This window comes from Phalacrocorax aristotelis, unplaced genomic scaffold (assembly GCF_949628215.1).
Source record: "Phalacrocorax aristotelis unplaced genomic scaffold, bGulAri2.1 scaffold_51, whole genome shotgun sequence".
Lineage (NCBI taxonomy): Eukaryota > Metazoa > Chordata > Aves > Suliformes > Phalacrocoracidae > Phalacrocorax > Phalacrocorax aristotelis.
The window spans coordinates 30,350-57,056 of record NW_027441371.1 but is presented as its reverse complement, the minus strand read 5'-3'; the positions used below and the strand labels follow the sequence as shown (position 1 = coordinate 57,056).

At 55.3% G+C, this 26,707-nt stretch overlaps 1 long non-coding RNA gene across 1 annotated transcript; it reads right to left on the bottom strand.

The window, feature by feature from the left end:
- Nucleotides 1-417: 417 nt before the first annotated feature.
- On the bottom strand, nt 418-10,946 carry LOC142051475 (uncharacterized). Its single transcript, XR_012658512.1, has 3 exons — nt 10,827-10,946; nt 823-1,014; nt 418-564 (listed from the first exon to the last, which is right to left on the bottom strand). It is a non-coding gene; the product is annotated as an uncharacterized LOC142051475 (long non-coding RNA).
- Between the last annotated feature and the right edge of the window lie 15,761 nt (nt 10,947-26,707).

Below are 26,707 nucleotides of genomic sequence, written 5' to 3'. Positions count from 1 at the left end.
GGAGGAGCGATCCCCCGTGCATCCGGCGCCGCGAATAAAGAATGCCTGCTCTTTAATACTAAATTGGTGTTGAGGAGTCGTTTCCGATTTTAACGCGTTTTTCGGTAACACAGGGAGTCAGATCAAGAGAGCCAGAGAACAACAAAACACCGACAGGCTACAGGACAGAGCAGGAGGAATAAAAAAAAAAAAAACGGAGCCAGAGCCAGGCAGAGAGAGGCGGAGAAAGAAAAAGGAACCACAGGCTACAGGACAGAGAGAGGGAGGACTGAATAGACAGGGAGGCAAGGAGACACTCAGAGCGAGATGGAGAAAGAAGGTGCGGGGGGGGGGGGGCGCAAAAAAAAAAAGTAAATTTTGCAGCAGGTAAGGAAAGAGAGGGGGCCGGGGGAGAGACAGGGAGGGCCCAGGACGCACAAGAGAGGCAACGGGGCCCCAGTGGCCCAGGACTCACCGCGACTCTCGCTCTCAGCGCTGCTGGCACAATTTAGCCGTTCAGATGCTTCTTTCCCCTCCTCTCCTCCCTGCCTCTTCTGCAGCTCCAGACTCTAGGCCGTCCTCCACCTGAAGAGAATACGTGGGTGTCTTACAGCTCTTACCAGATGAGGCTTCCTAGGCACGTAGCCTAGCTCGCTCGTGCACTACACGCCCGTACCCAACTCCGGGTTACGCGTACGGACCCTACGGTGCACGTTGGTGCCCTGGCCCGCTGCGGGCTATGAAGGGGGATCCTTCCTCCCCCACCTGCATGGACAGGCTCTCTCTTGCCTGCGGCAGGAAGGCAGCTGGCAGCCAGAGCACCTTCAGTTTCTTCTTCTTTACCTTTCGTTGGCGTCTCCAGCTTCAGCCGAGGCAGCTCCTGTCCGCAGCCGGGAAGGGCTTTGTCTATCCCTTTTCGGCCCTGCGCTGCGAGGACGGCGAGGACGGGCAGAGAGAAGCCACGCGAGCCTGAGACGGCCGCAGGCAACGGCATCCCCGGGGAAAGGACAGACAACCACGTCCTCAGCACGGTCTCTGGGAGAGGGAAAGAAGAAACAGCGACCGTCATTACCGTCGATCGACCCTGGCCAAAGCCTCTCCTTCCGCAGGGGCTTCTGGACACACCGCTCCCTCCCCACGCTACTGCTAAGGGCCCCTGCGCCAAGGGGGAATCCAGTGCGCTTGAGGGACGGCTTGCTGCCTTCACGACAGGGCCTGGGGGCGGCCTAAGGCTATGCAGCACGCTTATGGGGAGGTGCCGGAGCTGGGGGCAGGCGCACGGGGCAAGGGGGGCCAGGGGAGGCTGAGCGGGACCTCCGGTGGGCCGGGGAGGCGGCCATCATCTGCGCCCTGGGCACGGGGAAAAGGTCATCGTCCTCCTCCTTTCCCTCTTCCCTTCTGTCAGCTCCCGGGGAACTCACCGCTTCTCGGGAAGCGGCCGCACCCGCAAGCCCCCAGTAATCAACACGAATCCAACCCCAAAAATACACCTCGTGTACCGTACGCGCCACGGCCGGCCGGCACCCGAGCGCCGGAAGACCGCGCCTCCCGCCATGCCCGGCGAACCACGTGACAGGGCCGGCAGCCACTGCGCCAGGCATACAGCTCCCGGCATGCTCTGCGGCACAACCCGGCCGCCCGGCAGCCGCAAGGACTACAGCTCCCGGCATGCTCTGCGGCACAACCCGGCCGCCCGGCAGCCGCAAGGACTACAGCTCCCGGCATGCTCTGCGGCACAACCCGGCCGCCCGGCGGCCGGTTTGATGCGGAGCCACCCAGCATCCCTGCGAGCACAGCCGCAGGCGCAACAGCAGTTACGCAGCCAAAACTAGGCACTAAACAAAGGCTTTCCAACACTGGAGGTCTAGAACAGGTAGACATTAGCACAGAAGCACAAGGGGCTCTGTCACCCTGCACAAATCTCCCCGTGCCTACACACGCACACGTTCAGAAGTTAGTTATCAGAAAACGCCCGACTCAGCCATTTGCCACAGTCACGAGACTCACGACATGATAACACGACATGACACACGAGGTGGGCTCAGAGTTTTAAGGCAAGAAATACCTCCCACGCCCCCCACCCGAGATCTTTCAGGGTCCACACCTGCCATCGCCCCGCACCAAACCTACCCGGCCAAAGGCTTTCAGGTGGCCCGAAACACTGTACACAGAAAATAACCAGGGACAGACCTGCATTGTTCGGAAGCGAACGATGCCCGACCGGGGCTCCTCTGCGGGGCACGGAGCCCCCCGGCCCCGCCCGGAGACACACACCCGCCCCCCGCTGCCCGAACTCACCCACCAGCGCTCTCCGGCCCCCGGACACGGCCGCGCTGCTCTCTCAGGCGGCTGCCGCAGGCGAGGCTCGGGCACCGCCAGGCCTCCAGGCGTCCCGAGGGGCTGCCGGCCACCGCAGGGGATGGCTGCCGGCGGCCGGACCGCCGCGGCGCTCCCCGCCCAGCTCCCAGCAGGCTCCGCCGGCCGCGGGCTTCCCACGCCGGGCCGCAGAGGGGCCCCGGCACCGCACAGGGACGCCTCGCGACCCGCCCGCCACACGCACCGGCCCTTCGCCCTCCACACGCACCGCTCCCGCCCCCGCTCCGACGCGCCGCGCACGCGCCACCGGAAGCCCGAGCCCCGCGGGGCGGCCCTTAAAGGGCGGCCGGAAGGAACGGCCCCCACCGGCCCCGCCACCGCGCCCAGCCGGTGCGCGCCAGCGCCCCCTGCTGGCCGGGCCGCGCTCAGCTCGCGAGGGCGCCGAGGGCCGGGCGGGGCGGGACGCGCCGGCTCGGGGCCAGCGCCTTCTCGGGGCGAGCGGGAAACCCCTGCGGGCCCCGGTCACGGCCGGGCACAGCCGCGCGCCCTCCGAGAGCTGCTGAACGGGGCTGCCGCTCGTGACACATACCGAGCCGTCTGCGACGGGAGCGGGCAGAGGAGGAAGGGGCCGGCGGCCGCGGGGCCCTGGCCCCAGGCGGGGGGGGGGGGGGCTGGGGCCCGGGGGGCCGCCCCCCTCCTCACAGTTCCCTCACAGTTCCCTCACAGTTCCCTCACAGTTCCCTCACAGTTCCCTCACAGTTCCCTCACAGTTCCCTCACAGTTCCCTCACAGTTCCCTCACAGTTCCCTCACAGTTCCCTCACAGTTCCCTCACAGTTCCCTCACAGTTCCCTCACAGTTCCCTCACAGTTCCCTCACAGTTCCCTCACAGTTCCCTCACAGTTCCCTCACAGTTCCCTCACAGTTCCCTCACAGTTCCCTCACAGTTCCCTCACAGTTCCCTCACAGTTCCCTCACAGTTCCCTCACAGTTCCCTCACAGTTCCCTCACAGTTCCCTCACAGTTCCCTCACAGTTCCCTCACAGTTCCCTCACAGTTCCCTCACAGTTCCCTCACAGTTCCCTCACAGTTCCCCCCATGGACGGAACCGGGACCTACTGTGAGGCACTGGGAAAGAAGTGGGAGGAAGCCGGGACAGACCAATATAGCCCAGTATGGACTAGACCAATATAGCCCAGTATGGACTAGACCAATATAGCCCAGTATGGACTAGACCAATATAGCCCAGTATGGACTAGACCAATATAGCCCAGTATGGACTAGACCAATATAGCCCAGTATGGACTAGACCAATATAGCCCAGTATGGACTAGACCAATATAGCCCAGTATGGACTGGAGGGAACTGCGAGGGAACCGCGAGAGAACCCCACAGAACAAACCATGGGGCACGAGAAGGCAGAGAATTAAGAATTAGGGACAGGGAGCCAGAAAAAAAAAAGAAAAAAACCAAAGGGAGACAGAGAGCAAAAGGAATCGCAATGCGTACGGAGAGAAGAGAGAAACAATTCTAGCATAGGGTCACGGGGGAGCCAGGGACAGCAAGATGGAGAAAGGACAGAAGCTACAGGCTACAGGGCAGAGAGGGAAGAATTAATGAATAGACACAGAGAGCTGGGCAGAAAGAGATGGAGAAAGGCTAAAGATCACACGGCCTACAGGGAAGAGAGAAGAGAGGGAGGAATTTTAAAAACAGGGGCAAGAAGCCAGAGAGAGGGAGAGAGAAGCAACAATAAAATGGGGACAAGCCACAGGGCAGCGAGGAGGGAATCAATGAATAAGAACACGAGACCAAAGAGAACACAATGTAGAATGGAAAAAAGGAACAGCGGCCTACAGGGAAGGAGGAATTAAAGATCAGGGACTGGGAGGCAGACAGAGACACATGAAGAAACAAGTGAAAAAAAAGAAAAAAAACAAACCAACAGCAATGGGCTACAAAGACAGAGAGGGAGGAAATGAGGAAATAAAACATCGCAGCAAGGAGCTGGACAGAGAGAGATGAGGACAAACAAATAGCACGGGTCCACGTGACAGAGAACGTGGAATTAGAACACAGAGAGAGGGAGCCGGACAGAGAGAGAGGCCGAGAGAAACATCTAGACAGGCTACAGCGGGCAGAGGCAGGAATTAAAACCTAGGCACAGGGAGCTGGACAGAGAGAGATGGAGGTCACAGGGAACAGCGGTGGCTGCAGGAAAAACAGGAATTCATGAATAGGGAAAGGGAGCTGGACAGAGAAGAACTCAGAAAGGCAAGAACAGTAGCAGGGTACAGAGCAGAGAAGACGAATTAAAAAGCACGGGGGGAGCGTTGAGGCAGACAGAGAGAGATTAAGAAAAAAGTCACGGGCTACGTGGCAAAGCAGGAGGAATTCAGAAACGAGGATGGGAACCAAGGGAGAGTGTGCTGGTGAAGGATAACGGGCATTAAAAGTGAGGGACGGGGAGCTGGGAAAAGCGAGGCAGAGAAAAACAGAATCACAGAGAGAATCACACAAAGCCAAAAAAGAAGAAACTGAACAACAGGAACAGGTGTAACCAAAGCGATGAAATCAACCAACCAGAGACGGTGTTCCATTACGGGAACATGGAGCGTACCAATCAGCGCACCTGTCGATCTGCATTTTAGTGCCTAGGCGATCGTTAATGTCAGCAGAACAACAGACAACATGCTTCTGTCAGAAAAGGATGACAAAACGCGGTTTCGCTTAGCGGACTGAGAAAACTAGCCAAGACTGCCAAGAGTAAGAGCCGAGAAGCTAAAAGGTAATTCCGGCAGGGGGAGATCGCGACCACCGACTCACAGACCACCACCGACCCAAGTAACACCACCTACTCAGAAGAGAACAACGGAAGAGGACAACCGAGCCTGCGCAGTGATTGACATACGGAACGAGCAAGTTTGTACCCATCGCTAGACAAGACAATAATGACTATGTATGAGTATGTAAAATTTTCATCTACAAATTGTACAGGAAAGGTGCGTGAGGTACGCACGCCAGGAGGAGCGATCCCCCGTGCATCCGGCGCCGTGAATATAGAATGCCTGCTCTTTAATACTAAATTGGTGTTGAGGAGTCGTTTCCGATTTTAACGCGTTTTTCGGTAACAGTTTTCGCACCCCAGGTGGGAACCTGCTTTTGAATCTCGATGGATCCGTGGGATCGTGGGACCTGCAGCCGGCCCCGAGGAATTCTCCGGGAGAGCTTCCGATCCCCGGGCCAGAGAATTCTGAGCAAGATCCCCTGGATTGAGGTAAACAAGGCATTCTTTGAAGAAGAAACTTAGGTAGAATAATACGTGGGGTTAGTTTCCCACATAGGATAGGATAGCGGGTTTGAGTCCCACAGGCCTGCCCGTAAGGCGCGGCGAAAGCCACGCAGGGTCGGGGCCAAGAGGTGCCTCGGTTGGTAAGTCTCTGCTAGGCGAAAGCCTGTGGAGCGGGACCCGAGGGTAGGGGAGTCTTCAACAGGGGGTTGAAGTCTCCAGGGATATCTAGCAGGGGGCTACAGATCCCAGTGGCAGATTTCCAGTGAGACCTCTAACGGGGGTTGGAGTCCCTCTGACTAGTAGTTGTGATAGTGCACTATCACAACTACTAGTCGACTGGGAGACGGGAGCATTACTGAGTAGGAAACCTATCCCACAGAGAAAACCTTTGCGATGTATTTTGAAGCACTGGAAAGACGTCGGGGGCGGTGACCCACTAACTCGGAAACCATTAATTGAATATTGCAATCATTGGTGGCCAACGTATCAATTGGAAGGTGGGCACAAATGGCCAGAACACGAGACATTGCAATATCGTACCATCTTGCAATTAATGTTGTTTTGTAAAAAGGGAAGGCAAATGGGAAGAAGTGGCATATGTTGATTTGTTCTTTACACCGTGGAATCATCCCGAGCAGCAGAAACAGCGTGAGGTATGTCCACAAGATTCTACGGCAATGTTTCTGAAAAGAGGAAAACGTGGTGAGAACTTGAAAGAGTGTTGCTCTACTTGTGATACTGGATACTTCGCTTGATGAAACTGACAAGAAAATAGTATTGAATACAGCCAGAAGGCAGGTGCAGGGAGCACATGCTAACAGGAATTTACAGAGAACAATGAATAAGAATTTTCCATCTACAAATCCCGAGTGGGACCCTAATCAGCCAGGACCCAGGGGAATGTTGACTAGATGTCAGAGAGAGATTTTATTTGGAGTAAGACAAGCAATGCCAAAAGCAATAAATTGGTCAAAATTTATGAAGTGAGACAAGAATTAAGTGAGTCCCCTTCAGCCTTTATGGAAAGACTGAAGGTGACCACCAGAAAATATACTCATTTGAACCCAGAAAAACCAGAAAAAGCAATTCAGCTGGTCTCTATATTCATAAGACAATCAGCCCCAGATGGGGGCGGGGGGAGAGAAAACAACCTTCAGAAACTAGAACAACCTGAATCCAGAGATCTGGGTTAAATGCTTGAAGTAGCTCGGCATGAAGGAGACCAGGGGAATCAACCCTAGCTGAACACCTGGTTACACTGAAGCTACGGAATGAAGAAATAGAATTTTTGGTAGATACGGGAGCCACTTCTTTGGTATTGAATACACGTGAAGAGAAATTTGATCATAAATCAGTAGATGTTGCTAGCGCAACAGGGCAAAGAAAAATTAGCCCCTCTCAGAGCCATTAAAGTTTAAATTGGAGAAGCAATGGGCAACTCACCAGTTTCTGTCTATGCCTGAATGTCCACTGCCTCTGTTATGACGAGATCTATTAGGTCAATTAGATGCTCAAGTAACTTTTAAAGATGGAGAGATTAAATCACTAATACCAGAATCAAAAGCCACAGAGGCGAGAGCGTTTATGTTACAGGATTCCTCCAGGGAGGAACGGGTTCCCGAGGAAGTGGAAAACGTAGTAATTCCTTTGGTTTGAGCGAGCGGAGCTCCGGAGCGATCTAAGTGGGCAGAGCCGGTAAAAGTAACCTTAAAGCCTGGAGCCAAGCCCGTAAGACAAAAACAATACCCTATTAAGCGAGAGGCTCGAAAAGGATTACAGAAGTTAATTATAAAATTTTTCAGAATATGAGCTTTTAGTGGAATGTGAATCAGAATATAGTACTCCTGTGTCGCCAGTAAAGAAATCTAGAGGCAAAGAGTATTAGCTAGTTCACCATTTAAGGGCTATAAATCAGGTGGTCCAAGATATACATCCGGTAGTAGCTAATCCATACACTTTACTGACCTCTTTTAAAGGAGGAGCATAAATGGTTTACTGTACTAGATTTGAAGGACGCCTTCTTTTGCATACCTCCAGGCATAAAAAGTCAAAGCCTATTTGCTTTGGAATGGGAAAGCCCCACCACAGAATGAAAGACACAGCTACCATGGACCGTACTTCCACAAGGATTTAAAATTAGTCCTACGATATTTGGGACTCAGCTGGCAAGAAAAAAATTAGAAATATAGAAATGTATAGAAAAAACAGAACCCAGGGAGAGGCATATTGTTACAGAATGCAGGTGACATTCTGATAGTGGCAGAAAGTAAAGAATAATGTTTTGAAATTTTTAAATTTTCTGGGCCAAGGAAGATGCAGAGTTTCCAGAAACAAAACCCAAATAGGAGAAGCAGCAGCCATTTATTTAGGATTTGAAATATCTCAAAGACAAAGACAATTAGAAAGTGAAAAGAAAGAAACTATTTGTCAAATTCCCAAACCTAGCGGCCCGAAGGAATTGAGAGCTTTTCTGAAAATAGTGAAATGGCGTCAGCTCTGGATTCTGAACTACAGACTCTATGTAAAACCATTATATGAGGCATTGAAAGAATCAAAGGATAAATATTTAACCCGGACGCCCGAATGCCAAACGGCATTCAAAGAACTGAAAAGAGCCTCGATGATGGCCCCTGCATTAGGCCTACCTGATTTCGCTAAACCTTTTCAGTTGTTTGTCCACGAAAGACAACATTTAGCCCTTGGAGTGCTGACACAGCGACTGGGAACCTGGAAGAGACCTGTGGGCTACTTCTCCAAACAACTCGACCACGCGAGTAAAAGATGGCCTAGGTGTTTACGGGCAGTAGCAACGACAGCGCTGCCGATCCGGGAAGCCCCAAAGTTAACAATGGGACAGAAGATGACAGTATATGTCCCGCACATAGCGGTGACTGTTTTAGAACAAAAGGGGGGTCGTTGGCTATCCCTTAGCAGAATGTTGAAATATCAAGTTGTTCTGTTAGAACAAGACGATGTGGAATCGAAGACTACTGCTATACTGAATCCTGCTATGTTTTTAACAACAGAAAACCTTACGGACAATTTAGAACACGATCGCTTGCTAACTATTGAACAAGTCTATTCCAGCAGACCAGACCTGAGACACAAACCTCTGGGAAAATCCTGATCTGGAGTTGTTTACAGATGGAAGAAGCTCTGGGCGAGAAGAGAAGCGAATGGCCGGATATGCTGTCGTTATCGCCGCCGAGGGAACGGAGTCAGGGGTGCTGCCTGCAAACACCTCAACACAGAAAGCAGTATTGGTAGCATTGAAGCGAGCTCTGCGAATGGCAGAAGGACAAAGGATAAATATCTAGACTGATTCCAAACGTGCATTTGGTGTGATCCACGATCATGGAGCTATTGGGAAGGAGAAAGGACTGCCATCAGCCCAAGAATCATCAATACAGCATAAAGAAGAAATTCTCCAACTTCCGGAAGATGTGCAGAAACCAAAAGAAGTGGCGGTAAAGCGTTGCAAAGCTCATCAATTTGGCCAGACGGCTGTAAACATAAGCAAACGACTGACCGATAAAGCTGCAAAGAGGACTGCAGAGCAAGGTATCCTTGCACTAGTACCAGTAAAACAGATCAGAATTCCAAAGTTGAAACCGAGATATAATAAATTGGATGAGCAATTAGCAGAACAATTGGAAGCATCACAAAACACAGAGAGATGGTAGGTAACACCAGAAAAACAAGTAATAACAACAACCACCCCACAAGTTATGACAGAACTTGCAAAAGAAAACCATGAGCAAACACATTAGGCTGTAGGCGCTACGGTTTTGAGTTTAAAAACATCTGTAGCGTGTGTAGGCATGACAAGAATAGTTAAACCCATAGTAGCTAAGTGTCCAATCTGTCCTAGAAATAATCCCCTGAACCAAAGGAAACAACCTTTAGGAGTAACAAAACAAAAAATTCTCCCGGAAATTATTAGCAAATTAAGTTCTCTGAGTTACCCAGACAAAATAGATAGAGCAGTATTTGTCAGTGCTGATTGACAAATTTTCTAGATGGCCAGAAGCTTTCTCGTGCTGCACCGACAAAGCTAGAGTAGTAGTTAAAACGTTGCTGAAGGAAATAATACCAAGATTTAGAGTGCCAACGGGAATGTCCTCTGATAGAGCACCACATTTTTTTGCAGAGGTACTTCAACAAATTAATAAAATTTTGGGTAGAAAATGGGACCTGCATACACCCTGGAGACCACAATCAAGTGAAAACTTTGAGAAGATGAACCAAACACCGAACTGACATAGTGGAATATTATTGATCTAGGATGGAAGTATTGAGAAAATTATTATTTCAGAACTTCCAAACAGGGGAAATGTAACCAAAGTGATGAAATCAACCAGAGACGGTGTTCCATTACGGGAACATGGAGCGTACCAATCAGCGCATCTGTCGATCTGCATTTTAGTCCCTAGGCGATCGTTAATGCGAACAGAACAACAGACAACGTGCTTCTGTCAGAAAAGGATGACAAAACGCGGTTTCGCTTAGCGGACTGAGAAAACTAGCCAAGACCGCCAAGAGTAAGAGCCGAGAAGCTAAAAGGTAATTCCGGCAGGGGGAGATCGCGACCACCGACTCACAGACCACCACCGACCCAAGTAACAGAAGAGAACAACGGAAGAGGACAACCGAGCCTGCGCAGCGATTTACATACAGAACCAGCAAGTTTGTACCAATCAGCAGACAGGACAATAATGAATATGTATGAATACGTAAAACATTGATCTACAAATTGTACGGGAAAGGTGCGTGAGGTACACACGCCAGGAGGAGCGATCCCCCGTGCATTCGGCGCCGCGAATAAAGAATGCCTGCTCTTTAATACTAAATTGGTGTTGAGGAGTCGTTTCCGATTTTAACGCGTTTTTCGGTAACACAGGGAGTCAGATCAAGAGAGCCAGAGAACAACAAAACACCGACAGGCTACAGGACAGAGCAGGAGGAATAAAAAAAAAAAAAACGGAGCCAGAGCCAGGCAGAGAGAGGCGGAGAAAGAAAAAGGAACCACAGGCTACAGGACAGAGAGAGGGAGGACTGAAAAGACAGGGAGGCAAGGAGACACTCAGAGCGAGATGGAGAAAGAAGGTGCGGTGGGGGGGGCCGCAAAAAAAAAAAGTAAATTTTGCAGCAGGTAAGGAAAGAGAGGGGGCCGGGGGAGAGACAGGGAGGGCCCAGGACGCACAAGAGAGGCAACGGGGCCCCAGTGGCCCAGGACTCACCGCGACTCTCGCTCTCAGCGCTGCTGGCACAATTTAGCCGTTCAGATGCTTCTTTCCCCTCCTCTCCTCCCTGCCTCTTCTGCAGCTCCAGACTCTAGGCCGTCCTCCACCTGAAGAGAATACGTGGGTGTCTTACAGCTCTTACCAGATGAGGCTTCCTAGGCACGTAGCCTAGCTCGCCCGTGCTGGAGCTGGGGGCAGGCGCACGGGGCAAGGGGGGCCAGGGGAGGCTGAGGGGGAGCTCTGGTGAGCTGGGGAGTCGGCCATCTTCTGCACCCAGAAGCTGCAGGGGGAAAAGGTCATCATCCTCCTCCTCCTTTCCCTCTTCCCTTCTATCAGCTCCCGGGTAACTCCTAGGGCTGCCCTCACCCGCTCGCCTTTAGCATACCAGAAGCCTGCCTCGGCGGGTCGTTTGAAGCTTCCCATCCCACCAGCCCCAGTAGTACAGGCACACAAGGAGACACCCCTGCACCCACCAAAGGGGCTCGCTCACCTCGCCGGCAGCCCTAGGCCTCACCCGACACAGGGAATCGTGTCCGACACACCACCACGCTGCAGCAAGAGCAGAGGAGGCCTTTCCTTACCAGGAAGCAGCAACGAGCACGGCGGCATCACCTCGCAGGCACCGCAGCATCGCAGGGCTGTTACCTGCGGAGAGAGCAATGGGGATCACAGGGACGCCACCGCGCGTGCGCGGCTCCCGGGCTCAGTACCCAATTCTGGTCGCTGGGCAGCAGCATTATCTGAATTACTCTTCTCGATTAATACCATCCAGAAACCGTAACTTGGCTGCATCCACAGAGCTTCTATTCCTCTGCACCTTTCCCCCTCGCAGCCCCAGCAGCGCCGTTCATTGCCTCTGCACCAAACAGCAAAGTGTCTCGAGGGAGGAGAAGCAGCACAGCAAACCTGGGGAACAAGGTTGGGTTCCCACCCCCGCAGAATAAGCCCCAGGAACTGCTTGTAGGCATGTGGCATCAGGGTTGTGATCGGGTTTTGGTTTGGTTTTCTTTTTTTTTCCCCCGCCTTCTTTACATAATGTAATAATTGGGGTTGCTTTTCCAAACTACTGAGTTCTGTGGGGATTTTTTGTGCTTTTGCCCTACAAAAAATGGTCATTTTCACTTTCGGTTTTGTGCATGAGAATGGTTGGCGGGTGCTTTTAGGTTGTTGTTCCTTCCCCCCACCCCCTTTTTTTTCCTTTCCAGCCGCACAAATCCAGCTGGAGTTGGCTTTCCCAGAAGCCCCAAGTTGTTTTCTTTCCACCAGAATTCTTCCTGTATTTTCACCCCTCATTGCAGGCCCAGAGTCAAGGGGTTTGAGGTATTTTTGTGCCCAGGCAGCAGCTCCCAGGCTGCATAAGCAGCCCCACAGGGGGAAGTCCCTGTTTGAGGGAATCGGCCCCAAATTGGGATGGGAAAGTGAAGAGAAGGAGAAAAAACCCTGAATAACCTGAAAAAGAACACCTACTCCAGCCCACCAAGCACCGGTCACCTTGCCTGACTCACCTCCAGGGCCCACATCACGCTCGGCTCATCGCTTAGCACCCTCAGATCACAAAAAAAAAAAAAAGAGTAAAACCCATAATGGAGCCCTATAGCCATCAGTCACATCTTCCCTCCAGTACTACACACAGACTCACCTTCTTACAGCGCTCCCCTGGGCTCTCCTCCGTTGCCCTGCACGACTCATCCATCTGCACCTGGAAAAACAGTGTTACTGAACAAGTCACCTGGAGGCACAGCAACAGCTTAACCATTCCACAGCTCCTGCGCCCACGTAGGAATACCATCTAGAGCCCAACTACAGCCTGCCGTTAAAGGAAATGCATTAAATCAAACGTTAAGCCCTCGCACGTGCAAGCCGGAACAGCAAAAACACCGCACGCTCGCGCACCCAGGGCGCAGCCTGACAGAGGTCCACGCGCACCTCGCCGGTTTGATGCGGAGCCACCCAGCATCCCTGCGAGCACAGCTGCAGGCGCAACAGCAGTTTCACCTACACCCATCTCGGCGCGCAGCGCTTCTGAAGCTTTAAGCTGAAAGCCCTACCTTGACGCTTGGCCACACTAGAAGCGAGCCGTAGCTAGGACTCCACAGAAACACAGCAACACAAATTGCACACCCACAGCGGCGACAGCCTTGCAACTACTTAGACCAGGAACAACAGAGGAAAGTAAAACAGCTTCATCACCCGCACAGGAAAAGCGGCAGACGGAGGCAAAGGGTCAGCATTCATAGCCCTTACAGAACACAGGCGTTCTCTCTCCTTCCATTCCTAAACCCATCCCTTAGGTCTAAATATCGCAGCCCTGCTGTGGCAATAGCGAGAGCAGGGAACGAGAGCCCTGCCGCCGGCTGTTTGTGCGGCAGGACACAAAAACAGAGGGACATGTTTTGCCACGCACAACCCTGAATCTCCTGAAAAGTTATGTTTACCAAAAATAGGCATTTGGAACATATTGCCAAAAACAAAACATTCGGCAATAACACTTTTATGTGTTTGACACCCGCACATTTTTTGGGAACTTGCTATTTGCTTCCTGGTTTTGCTGGTCTTCCCTCAGAAGTTCTACCTGCAGCCAAGTTATTCCCACCCGCCCGACCGGTTCAAGCATTCACCTTCCTGGTATTACCAGCACATTGAGACACAGGCGAGGAACTTAACTGCTCTTCTAAAACTATCCAAATGACAATTACAGCCCTGAAAGAGGAGTGGAAGAGAAGAACAGGAGAGATCAGGCAGCAAAAATGCTCTGCAGGCTGCTGCCAGCCAACACTGCACTCTTTTGTTAAAGCCACCCCGCCCCCCCAAATGCAAACAAAAAAACCCCCCATGACTTCATGAAGTGCGTGGTTTTTTTTTCTTTTCAGTAGTCCTTTTGGAGCTCATCCCTGTCTCAGCATCTTGCCTTGTCAGAGCATGAAGTGCAGATGATCTGTATCCCGATGACATTTGCATGGGATGAATACATTTTCAGAAATAGACCCGATCCGTGAGACTCCTGTCACCTTTGTGGTTTTAATAATCGTAACTCAATTTTATCGACTGACACACTTGTGAGAAAACTAATTAACTTGAAACGTAGCCTCTCCTCGGGGAAAAAATGTGTTAGACACCAAATGAAACCGATTCAGAGCTCCAAACCACGATGGAGCCGATAGAGCTGTTGTGACTTAGTTTGTATGTTTAATTAATTGGTTAATAACTCTTCTAAGCAGCGCAGAATGAAGAGCTGGACCCAAAGAGGGTGCGCTGCGCTGGATCCAAAAAGCACCCTTCCTCCAGAGACCCGCCTCAGGTGGCGAGTTCGCTCTGGTGCATGCCGGCCTCCCGAACTTCGGGGTCCGATGTGACCGGACCCCCACCTCCGGGGAGGGTCCTCGTACCCTGCCCAACCCTTGCTTTCCCCTGCAGCCCCCGATGCCCCCATGCCACCCCCACAAGCAGCCAAACCGGCTTCTGCTTTTGGCCCCCAAACCAGCTCACTTTGGGACCGGTTCTGAGCCAAAAAGCCCAGCTGCTGAGCCTGTTCTCAAGTCCCAAAAGCGCAGCACTTGACCTCTGCTCCTCAGCCCAAAACCACACCACTTAGTCCCCTCGCTCAGGCCCTCAAAACGCACGACTCGATCTGTTTCAGGGCCCCGGCGTCAGCCACAGGAGCCTGCTCTCAAGGCCCAGGAACAGAAGAGCTGTGCTCTCCACGCTCAGGGACCAAACCAGCTGAACCTGGCTGCGTCCCGGCCCCCTCCGCAGTCCCCACGGGCAACGCTCAGGGCCGCGGAGAGCGCAGCCACCCCGCAGCCCTGCACCCCCACGGCCCACGCGCGCACTGTCGGGGAGGCCTTGGGAACTGAACTGCGCGGGCCCGGCCCCGCACCCCGGCGGGGCAGCCCAGCGCCGGCCCGGCAGCGCTTTCTTCCTGCTCTCGCAGGCCGCGTTTCCCCGGCAGCGCCGGGCCCGCACCCCAACCCCACAGGGGGCCGGGCCCGGCCCGCCTCCAGCAAACCGCGGCGGCAGCAGCCGGGGTCCCTGCCTGCCTCGCGGGCAAGGGGGGACCCGCCCGGCACCGCAGGAGCCCCCGCCGGGGTCGCCGCCGCCGCCGCCCGACCCCGACGAGGAGCAGTCGAGAGCCGGGTGGGGCTGCCCCTACTCCCCGGGGACGGGCACGGGCTCGGCCCCAAAACCCAACCACCGACCCACGACAGCGCTCGGCCCGGGGCCGCTGCTGCCCGCACCCCGCCGCCCCCCCGGGGGCTCCGCGGACCGGGAGACCCCACAGCCCAAACCCGCCGACCCACAGCGCGCCCGGCCATGCGGCTCCTCACCTGCTCTGGCGCGGCTCCGGCTGCCCCACGGCCCGGCACGGTGCCGAACACGGCCACCGGACCATCCGCCGACCCCCCCAACCCCCGGACGCTCCGGGACGGTTCTCGTCCCTTTTCGCTCTGACGCCTCGAGCCGAGCCGGCCCCGCTCCTCCGAGCTACCGGCGGTGCCCGCTCTGCTGCTCGGGGCCGGGCCCTGTTCTCGCCCGGACGCGAGAAGCCGCTCCGGGGTCTTCTCGGTGCGTCCAGCCCCGTGCCGTGCCGGAGCGGGGAGAGCCGGGTACGAGCGCGGAGCCCTGGGGCAGGGGTTGCCCCAGTGCCGCCGACGGTGTGTGGGGGGGTGTCGTCGTCCCCCGCCCCACGCGGGGGGCGCACACACGGTACACCCGCGGGCAGGGGCATCCCCGGGGAGCCGTGCGGCCGGGCTGCGCCGTAGGAGGGGAAGGTGATGTTGGTTTCCCATTTTCCCCGCAAACTGATCCTCCCCCCCGGCCCCCCTTTCCCGCGCGTTACAGCCCGCGAAAAAGCTTTTAACAACCCGATCGACAACACTCCCTTTATCCCTCTTCCAGCAGCAGCAGCAGCGAGAGATTAAGGCAACTGCAGCAGAGGGGAGGAAGGCAAGGAGAGCCTTTTCAAGCAAGGGCAGGACAAAATGCACGGCGTGGACAGGCACAGGAGAGGCTGCATTATCTGGAAAGCACAACGCCTGCCCAAGGGCAGAAAATAAGGAACGAATTGTTTCCAAGGAGCTGCAGCAGACGAATCACCTTTTTCTTTATTGCACTCCTGCCCTTTGTTATCCAAAGCGATAGGCTTCACCACCGGGCAGAAAATATCTGCCTAGATTTACACGGACAACCAGAAACAATCAAGCCACCCAGCAAGAAGTTCGCAGCAGAGGTATAACCCATCAGCAGCTAAAACATTTGTTACGCAGGCACAACTAGGCACTAAACAAAGGCTTTCCAACTCTGGAGGTCTAGAACAGGTAGACATTAGCACAGAAGCACAAGGGGCTCCGTCACACTGCACAAATCTCCCCGTGCCTACACACGCACACGTTCAGAAGTTAGTTATCAGAAAACGCCCGACTCAGCCATTTGCCACAGTCACGAGACTCACGACATGACACACGAGGTGGGCTCAGAGTTTTAAGGCAAGAAATACCTCCCCCACCCCCCACCAGAGATCTTTCAGGCTCCAGACCTGCCATCTCCCCGCACCAAACGTAACCGGCCAAAGGGTTTCAGGTGACCCAAAACACAGTACACAAAAAATAACCGGGGAGAGCCCTACATTGTGGAAAAGCGAACGATGCCCGACCGGGGCTTCTCTGCGGGGCCCGGCCCCCGCCCCGCCCCCGGCCCGACCCGCACGGAGATACCCCCCGGCCCGCGCCAGGCCTCACCTCACACGGAGACCCACCCGCTGCCCGAACTCACCCACCAGCGCTCTCCGGCCCCCGGACACGGCCGCGCTGCTCTCTCAGGCGGCTGCCGCAGGCGAGGCTCGGGCACCGCCAGGCCTCCAGGCGTCCCGAGGGGCTGCCGGCCACCGCAGGGGATGGCTGCCGGCGGCCGGACCGCCGCGGCGCTCCCCGCCCAGCTCCCAGCAGGCTCCGCCGGCCGCGGGCTTCCCACGCCGGGCCGCAGAGGGGCCCCGGCACCGCACAGGGACGCCTCGCGACCCGCCCGCCACACGCACCGCTCCCGCCCCCGCTCCGCCGCGCCGCGCACGCGCCACCGGAAGCCCGAGCCCCGCGGGGCGGCCCTTAAAGGGCGGCCGGAAGGAGCGGCCCCCACCGGCCCCGCCCCCGCGCCGGACCGCCCCCGCGCCCAGCCGGTGCGCGCCAGCGCCCCCTGCTGGCCGGGCCGCGCTCAGCTCGCGAGGGCGCCGAGGGCCGGGCGGGGCGGGGCGGGACGCGCCGGCTCGGGGCCAGCGCCTTCTCGGGGCGAGCGGGAAACCCCTGCGGGCCCCGGTCACGGCCGGGCAGAGCCGCGCGCCCTCCGAGAGCTGCTGAACGCGGCTGCCGCTCGTGACACATACCGAGCCGTCTGCGACGGGAGCGGGCAGAGGAGGAAGGGGCCGGCGGCCGCGGGGCCTGGCCGCAGGCGGGGGGGGGGGGGGCTGGGGCCCGGGGGGCAGCCCTGCTGGGTCACTGCCCTGCGCCGCACCGCGCTGGGGGCTGGGGCCCGACCGGCGCCGGGCGACCGGGGGCAGCCACGAGCAGGGGGCCTGAGCTTAGCCACGGCCTGCAAAACACCCCGAAGCGTGAGACGCTGCAAGGCCAAGGTGGTCCTTGGCAATGGGGGCGCCTGGGCTCGGCCTCCGCCTTACCTGTCCTGGGTCTGCGTGGCGTTCCAGGGGAATGGTGTTTTCCTTGTGCGGAAGGTGGGCTGGCCGTTCGGCCGTGCCCCGGCTGTTACCGATCCTGCCAAAGGCGCTCGCACGCTCTGGCCCATTACTGCTGCGGTACCGCGCCGTAGCAGAAAGGTGTTGTGTTTTCTCACAAAAAGCCTCCTATGGTCAGTTGAAGAAATAACCTCCTTCCGTGGCACTGACTCTTTTTGTACAGTCCATAGCCGGCTTTCGGCTTTTGTCTTTACAGCATTCAGTTTGCTTTCTGCCTAGCTTTCTACCTGCTGTGAAACATTTGGATGGTTTTTTTCTTGTTGTTTTTTTTTCCCCCTACTTGCTCCACAACTCCCACACCAACCACCCAGCGTGGCTCGCCTTTCAGCCCCCAGACCGAGGAGCCTTGCCCTGGGACGGCCCTTACATGTCAGCAGAGTTGTTCCAGCTCTCACCCTGTCCCTACCCAGCTGAGGACGTCTGTGTCCGTGGGAGACACCCAGACACTCCCCCTGCAGCGTGGCAGCCCCCTGCCCCGTCAGTGAAAACTGTGGCAATATCGGCTAAGTTTAAAAGCGTCGGCAGGAGGTGCAGAATACGTAAATAAAGCGGCGGTTGGCTGCCGGGTATGGGTGCGATATAAATACATTTTGTTTACAGGCCTTCGTGCCTATTCAGCGTTGAACGGCACCGCAGCCCACCCACCCCGGGGCTCACGGGGCTCGGAGAAGGGTCTCTCCAAGGGCACAACCTAAGGCAGCGCAGGAAGCCCAGCTGCCACGCTCCCAGTCGCTACGGGACGCTTGCTTACAGCTACGCCGACGAGGGTACGGATGAGGCTGGAACTAGCAGAAATGCTGACTCTTCTGGCCTTTTATTTGTGGAAGGTACAGCGCGCGAGCCTCGGCGGCTCACAGGAGAAGCGCGCAGTGCTGCCTAACTCTCATTCTCAGCTCACGTACTACTGCCAAAGCTCCTGCCCTGTGCTGTGCCAGATGCCGGCTGGCGTGAGCGCCTGGGCTCCTGAGGGACCCCCTTGTCCTGAGAGCCAGAGGTACTCACTTCCCTTTGCATGAGGCCTGTAGGAGATATACCCTGCAATTTAAAAAATCCGTATCAAATGTGGCAGACTCAAAAGAGGGCATTTTTAAAAAGGCAGGTTTGTTTTCTTTGTTAACTTTACGATCTACAGCCTAGCAAAGAGCTCCCTTTCAGTGTCAGTCGCCTGGCTTTCTCCCCTACTGACGAGGTCCCAGCCTCCCAGTGAGATCTCGCTGGAGATATTCTGAGTTTCCCTCGAGTACGTGGCTGCCCTGGCCCGAGGCCAGCGAAGAAGCTGACTTTGCCCGTGCCTGAATCAGCAACACGTCCAGCAGGCGACTTGCAGAGCCCAGGGAACCCTCGTAAAGAGGTTTGGGGGTGGGGCGCGCCACATCTGCGGCATCGGCCGTGGGAAAGGACCGGCGCAGTAAAACAGGTGGGTGAAACCGCGGTCCGCGCCAATACGTGCTGCTGCCTGGGGCATCGCTTTGCTGCGGGTCAAGTCAGATGCTCTCTGTAAGAGTCAGTCAGGGTAAAGGCAGCAGCAGATTTCTTTTCTGCTCATTTTAACAAAGGCTGGACGGAGCCCATAGAGGAAGGCACTACGCGTCTTGCTGGGTTGGTTTCCCTGCCTTCTCGTAAGCTGTCGCGGAAACTTGCACGAGCAAAGCCTGTGCAAGCTGATGACAGCCACACACGGTTGAAGAGGGAGCAGACGGTGAGAGCAGAGGTACGCGCTCAGGCTGTGCGCTGGAAGCTAATGCTAATGCTGCAAAATAAAGAGTGGATTTTCTTTTTTGGGTTTAGGTGAGCGCTAAACATGACATGTGCATATGTGCGTGTGTCTCTCGCAGGTTTTTGTCATACACCCCACCCTCCCACCCCAAAAAAACAACCCACACATGCCATGCGTTAAACAGTGGTTTTCCGTTGTACTTAGAAGTGCTTACATAGGTGTGTTGGTTTTTTTCTTTTTTATTTTTTAATGCAGAAACAGCAATACGATAGATTTAATACAGCTAGCAATTAGATGGGTGTAGCTTTAGAGCGTCAGCTGTTTACAAAGCAACCGCACACCTTCTTTAACTCACAGTTTAAACAAGTAAACTTGCAGTGCATCACACGTGCTTTGTACAGTCACGTTCCACACGGCAGGCCAGATGCTTCACCCTGCCTTGTCCTTGTTGCCCCGACTCCAACGGGACCGCCGAGGCCATCCTGGGGACAGCGCCGCTTTCTAGCAGCTGGGTTGCTTGCCTGGACGCCCCACAGACAAAGAGTCATTTCCCCACTGAACCTCTTCTCAAATAATTTCCTAGCCCTGCAGGCCCCACGTCCTTTGGTTCATATTTCCTTTTTTCCGGGCTTGATGCACAGGACCGACGATTTCCAGAAATAGAAACAGAGGCTGATTCAGTCCAGGCTCAACATTCTCTGACCTAAACCAAACTGTCTTCGAAGAGATAGCTGTACCGTAGGCACCACCTCGGGAACAGAAGTTGCCCTGTCATAAAAAAAAAAAAAAAGAAGGAAAACAAGGCATTTCAGGCTGAGGAGGCTGAGCGGTGTGCTGGGGGCGGTGGGGGTTGGAAAGAAACAGTTCAGACGATTAGAGCGAGCTTAGCGTTGCAAAGCGTGCCATTATTTTTAATTTGGCAGTCAGAAGACAATAGATTCTGACACTGATTTCCTGTGTGCTGCGGGAGTTCTCTCCTCAGCATTCCTGTGCACCATTTTACTTTTGTGTCCCGTCCGCTTCGCTTTTGCGCTGTAGCTCTCCGGTTCTAGCTACGCTTCCCACCACCCCCATTACTCTTTGACAAGCCCAGCTCTCACTGTGCTTCCCTTCCCTTCCCTTCCCTTCCCGTATGCGCGTGCAGGGAAAAGCCCGCGCGTCTGCCACTACAGGACACGCTCTGGGAGGCAGGAGAGATGACGACGCTCCCTGACAGAGGACACAGCTGAGGGGCGGTCCGCCAGGGCTGGGGAGATGGCAGCACCTTCCCTCAGCTGCCCCATCCGAGCACAGGTGCAGGTGAGCACTGAGGAGAGACAAGCAGGCAGGAGCCGCAGAGCGAGAGAGAAAATAAAATTCACGGGTGGGTGCTACTTGCGTCTCATTTTTAGCGCAAGGGATGAATTCTCAGCACATTCTTGGAGCTGCCCCTTTGGGACTCACGGAGAAGAGGGAGGTTGGCCACGCGGTGCAGCCCAGCTCTGCTTCCCCTAAATGGTTTTACTGTTCAGGTGTTGCCCTAATCTGGCCGGTACCCCTGCAAAGAGTTTGGGATTTCTGCTGCCTCTCCGGGCCAACCGCAGACCCTGACTTCATCGCAGCGAATGACCCTGCGCTCGTCAGAGCGGTTGCCGAGTCACATCCCGCTGCCTTCCCTGCAGAACCGGTGACCCTTTTTCAGCCCTTGCCCCCTCTTCTCTCCGCTCGTTGCCCATCCCTTTATCAGTGCCGGCACCGATCCTGCCTCCAGCTCGCCCTGTCTCCACCTGCGAGCGCCCAACAGGAGCTAAATGTCTCCTCAAGGATGCACGGAAGAGACGCGCAGGTAACCCAGCACAGACCCCCTGCAAACATCTTCTTTCCATTTTCTTTCCTCTCCTGACACGAAGAGATGACTTAGGAAAAAGCGTACTGCTCGCATTTCACCTGCACTGCTTCTACTTTCACTTTTGCTCTCCTTGGCAGTAATTAATAGCGGTGGCTGGGGGGGCTGGGGCATTCCCCCAAAGCGGCTGCAGTTACATCCGGGCGGTTGTGGCACTCCATTAGCTCTGTAGTTTTTAAATCTAAATCTTCTGGAATTGTTAGTTCTGCTCAGGAATCACCCGTACCTGCAAATTTTCTTAATAGCTACGCTTGACCCCAGCCACTGTTTAACAGCTCACCTTTATTTCTCTTCATTTAAGAACCTAAAGCTTCGTTTACTGCTTGGGTTGGAAGCAGGAGCTGTCGCTGCCTCTGAACTTTCTAACAGCCCTGTTACAATTTCAGTACTACCCGCTCCCAATTTAGCTTTCCGGGTCGATTTTCATTCTAGATTCGAAAATTTCCTTATTTTGTTTCTGATCAGGAGTCATTAATGCCTGCAGTTGATTTAGTAACGCCTGTATTTAGATTGAGCTATTAATGACTCGCAACTCTATTTATGGCATAAAAAAGGACTGCCTTTATTTTTTTTAACTACAGATTAGGAATAATGACTGCCTGGTTTGTTCAGTAATAGGTGTGATTAAATTTAGTCACGACTCCTCCCTAAATAATATGTATTTATTTGCACTCTAACAATTTAACCTTCCCTTTACCGGCCAGGGGCACCGACAAGTGCCCGTGCGTACCTCCGCTCCCCCTGCGCCGGCTCCCCAGGGAACAGCCTCTTACCCTGACCAGAGTCTGCAGCGGCCCGTTGTCATCCCAGCTCCTCGCCCTCGAGAAAGCGGCCGCCTGAAGCGGCGGCAGCTCCGCTGCTGCCCAGAGGGGACGGAAATGGCGCGGGGTAAAGCTCTCCGGGCCGCCTGCGTCCCGCGCGGAGGCGGTGACCTCAGCAGCCTGTACGCTGTTGGGGCCGAGCCAACAACCTGAGGAGGAGTCGCAGGGCGTAGCTGTTTCTGCAACAACCACGCTTTCCCGCCTGGCTGGACAAGAAAGCGGGGCCTGCGGGGGCCTGGAGAGGCAGCATCGCTGCAGGTTGTGCCACGGCTGTTGAGAGGCCAAGGCAACACCTGAAACAGTGAACGGCACAACTAGTGAAAACCCCCAAGGTTCCGGGTTCAGTAAAGACAGGAATTGCAGCAGCACAATAAAATGATCTCACGAGGGGAAAAAAAACAGCAAAGCAAAAACCAAACCCCAAACAGAACCCCATACCACTAACCCGTCTCACCGCCCCCTCAGCGCCCAAAACAGCATCCTGGGAGAAAAAAAGCAAAGCAGGCCACAAGGGACCTTTCTAGTACAGATGCCGCCAAAGAGTGCCAAGCTCTGGAATCCTTACCTCAGGCAACGCCTCCGCTTCTCTAAACGCCAGAGCACGCCTGCCCGGGGGGCTGAGACAGCCCCAAAGCTGCGACCGCCCGAGGGAACACGGGAGCACCGACGCCAGAGAAGCCCAGGGCCAGAGCCGGGGCTCTTCCACCCCCGGGCCCCGCCCCCGCCCTTCCCACAGCGCCCCGCGAAAGGGGCGGGCCGAGCCCCCCGGGGGGTGAAGGCCCCGGGAGCCGTACGAGAGCCGCCTGGAGTTCCCGGCACGGGAGGGAGGGGGGAGAGAAAACACCCAAACCGAGCCCCCCGAGCGGAGCAAACACAGGCTCGGGCTGTTGCCGGGGGGCGGGGCCTGTCGCTAAGGGGAGAGAGCCGGCACCGCCCCCCGGGCCGTTGCCGGGGGGTGGGGCCTGTCGCTAAGGGGAGAGAGCCGGCACCGCCCCCCGGGCCGTTGCCGGGGGGTGGGGCCTGTCACTAAGGGGGTGTGTCCAAAGGGACGCTGGCAATGCCCCTGGAGCCATCACCAAGGGCAGGGCCTGTTGCTATGGAGGGTGGGGCCAGGCAGCACCAGCAACACCCCCAGGCTGTCACCAGGGGGTGGGACCTGTTGCTAACTGGGGATGCTGGGGAGCACACGAGCACGGCCCCACCCCACCAGGCCCTCGCCAGGGGGCGGGGCCTGTCGCAAAGGTGGGTGGGGCCAGAGGGGTCAGATATCAGCCCGCGCGTATAGACCAGTGCGTCCCAGTAATGACCAACATGCCACACAGTATGGATCCCAGTACATCCCAGCTCCCTCCCAGCGACGCCCAGTACATCCCAGTTCCCTCCCAGTACATCCCAGTTCCCTACCAGTGCAGCCCAGTACATCACAGATCCCTCCCAGTCCGTCCCAGTTCCCTCCCAGTCTGTCCCAGTCCGTCCCAGTACATCCCAGTTCCCTCACAGTACATCCCAGTTCCCTCACAGTTCACACACAGTTCACTCCCAGTTCCATTCCAGTACAGCCCAGTACATGCCAGTTGCCTCCCAGTTTCCTCTAAGTACATCCCAGTACTTCAAAGTTCCCTCCCAGTACATCCCAGTTCCCTCACAGTACATCCCAGTACTTCACAGTTCACTCCCACTACATCCCAGTACGTCCCAGTTCCCCCTTGGAACATAACACTTCCCTCCCAATACATCGCTATTCCCTCCCATTACATCACAATTCCCTCCCAGTACATCCCAGTTCCCTGCCAGTATGTCCCAGTACATCCCAGTTCCCTCCCAGTACATACCAGTTCCCTCCCAGTACATCCCAGTACATCCTGGTACATCCCAGTTCCCTCCCAGTACATCCCACTACATACCAGTTCCCTCCCAGTTCCATCCCAGTAAATCCCAGTTCCATCCCAGTATATCCCAGTACTTCACAGTTCCCTCCCAGTACATCCCAGTTCCCTCTAAGTACATCCCAGTACTTCACAGTTCCCTCCCAGCACATCCCAGTACGTCCCAGTTCCCCTCAGTACATAACACTTCCCTCCCAGTACATACCGGTACATCCCAGTGTCCTCATAGTACGTCCCAGTTCCCTCCCAGTACATCCCAGTTCCCTACCAGTACATCCCAGTTCCCTCCCTGTTCCTTCCCAGTACATAAGAGTTACCTCCCAGTACATCCCAGTACATCCCAGTAGATCCTGGTACATCCCAAATCCCTGCTAGTTCCACCCGGTACAACCCAGTACAAGCCTGTACATCCTAGTTCCTCCACGGTACATCCCAGGGCATCCCCGCACATTGTAGTGCCTCCCAGTATATCCCAGTTCCCTCCCAGTACTGGGAGGGAACTGGGATGTACTGGGAGGGACCTGGGATGTACTGGGAGGGAACTGGGATGTACTGGGATGTAATGGGACGGAACTGGGATGTATTGGGAGGCACTGGGAAAGAAGTGGTAGCGAACCGGGAGGGAATTGGGATGTACGGGGATGAACTGGTAGGAAACTGGGATGTACTGGCATGGAACGGGGATGTATTGGGATGTACAGGAACGGAACTGGAATGTACTGCGATGTACTGGGAGCGAACTGGGATTTACTGGGATGTACTGGGAGGAAACTGGGTGTCAACTGGGACATTCCAGTTTCCTCCCAGTACATCCCAGTTCCCTACCAGTGCATCCCAGTCCGTCCCAGTTCCCTCCCAGTCCGTCCAAGTACATCCCAGTTCCCTCCCAGTACATCCTACTACATAGCAGTTCCCTCCCAGTTCCCTCCCAGTCCGTCCCAGTAAATCCCAGTTCCCTCACAGTACATCCCAGTTCCCTCACAGTTCACTCCCAGTTCCATTCCAGTACATCCCAGTACATGCCACTTTCCTCCAAGTAAATCCCAGTTCCCTCCCACTACATCCAAGTTCCCTCCCACTTCCCTCTAAGTACATCCCAGTACTTCACAGTTCACTCCCAGTACGTCCCAGTTCCCCTCAGTACATAACACTTCCCTCCCAGTACATACCAGTACATCCCAGTGTCCTCACAGTACATCCCAGTGTCCTCACAGTACATCCCAGTTCCGTCCCAGTTGCCTCCCAGTACATAACAGTTACCTCCCAGTACATCCCAGTACATCCTAGTAGATCCTAGGACATTTCAAATCCCTGCCAGTTCCACCCGGTACAACCCAGTACAAGCCTGTACATCCTAGTTCCTCCACAGTACATCCCAGGGCATCCCCGCACATTGTAGTGCCTCCCAGTACATCCCAGGTCCCTCCCAGTACTGGGAGGGAACTGGGATGTACTGGGAGGGACCTGGGATGTACTGGGAGGGAACTGGGATGTACTGGGATGTAATGGGACGGAACTGGGATGTATTGGGAGGCACTGGGAAAGAAGTGGCAGTGAACCGGGAGGGAATTGGGATGTACGGGGATGAACTGGTAGGGAACTGGGATGTACTGGCATGGAACGGGGATGTATTGGGATGTACAGGCACGGAACTGGAATGTACTGCGATGTACTGGGATGTACTGGGAGCAAACTGGGATTTACTGGGATGTACTGGGAGGAAACTGGGATATACTGGGAGGCACTGGGAGGGAAGTGGGTGTCAACTGGGACATTCCAGTTTCCTCCCAGTACATCCCAGTTCCCTACCAGTGCAGCCCAGTACATCCCAGATCCCTCCCAGTACATCCCAGATCCCTCCCAGTCTGTCCCAGTACATCCCAGTTCCCTCACAGTACATCCCAGTTCACACACAGTTCACACACAGTTCACTCCCAGTTCCATTCCAGTACAGCCCAGTACATGCCACTTTCCTCCAAGTAAATCCCAGTTCTCTCCCACTACATCCAAGTTCCCTCCCACTTCCCGATAAGTACATCCCAGTACTTCACAGTTCACTCCCAGTACATCCCAGTTCCCCCTCGGTACATAACAATTCCCTCCCAGTACACCCCAGTACATCCCAGTTCCCAACCAGTACATCCTACTACATACCAGTTCCCTCCCAGTTCCCTCCCAGTACATCCCAGTACGTCCCAGTTCCCCTCAGTACATAACACTTCCCTCCCAGTACATACCAGTACATCCCAGTGTCCTCACAGTACGTCCCAGTTCCCTCCCAGTACATCCCAGTTCCCTACCAGTACATCCCAGTTCCCTCCCTGTTCCTTCCCAGTACATAACAGTTACCTCCCAGTACATCCCAGTAGATCCTGGTACATCCCAAATCCCTGCTAGTTCCACCCGGTACAACCGAGTACAAGCCTGTACATCCTAGTTCCTCCACAGTACATCCCAGGGCATCCCCGCACATTGTAGTGCCTCCCAGTACATCCCAGCTCCCTCCCAGTACTGGGAGGGAGCTGGGATGTACTGGGAGGGACCTGGGATGTACTGGGAGGGAACTGGGATGTACTGGGATGTAATGGGACGGAACTGGGATGTATTGGGACGGAACTGGGAAAGAAGTGGTAGCGAACCGGGGGGAATTGGGATGTACGGGGATGAACTGGTAGGGAACTGGGATGTACTGGCATGGAACGGGGATGTATTGGGATGTACAGGCACGGAACTGGAATGTACTGGGATGTACTGGGAGCAAACTGGGATTTACTGGGATGTACTGGGAGCAAACTGGGATATACTGGGAGGCACTGGGAGGGAAGTGGGT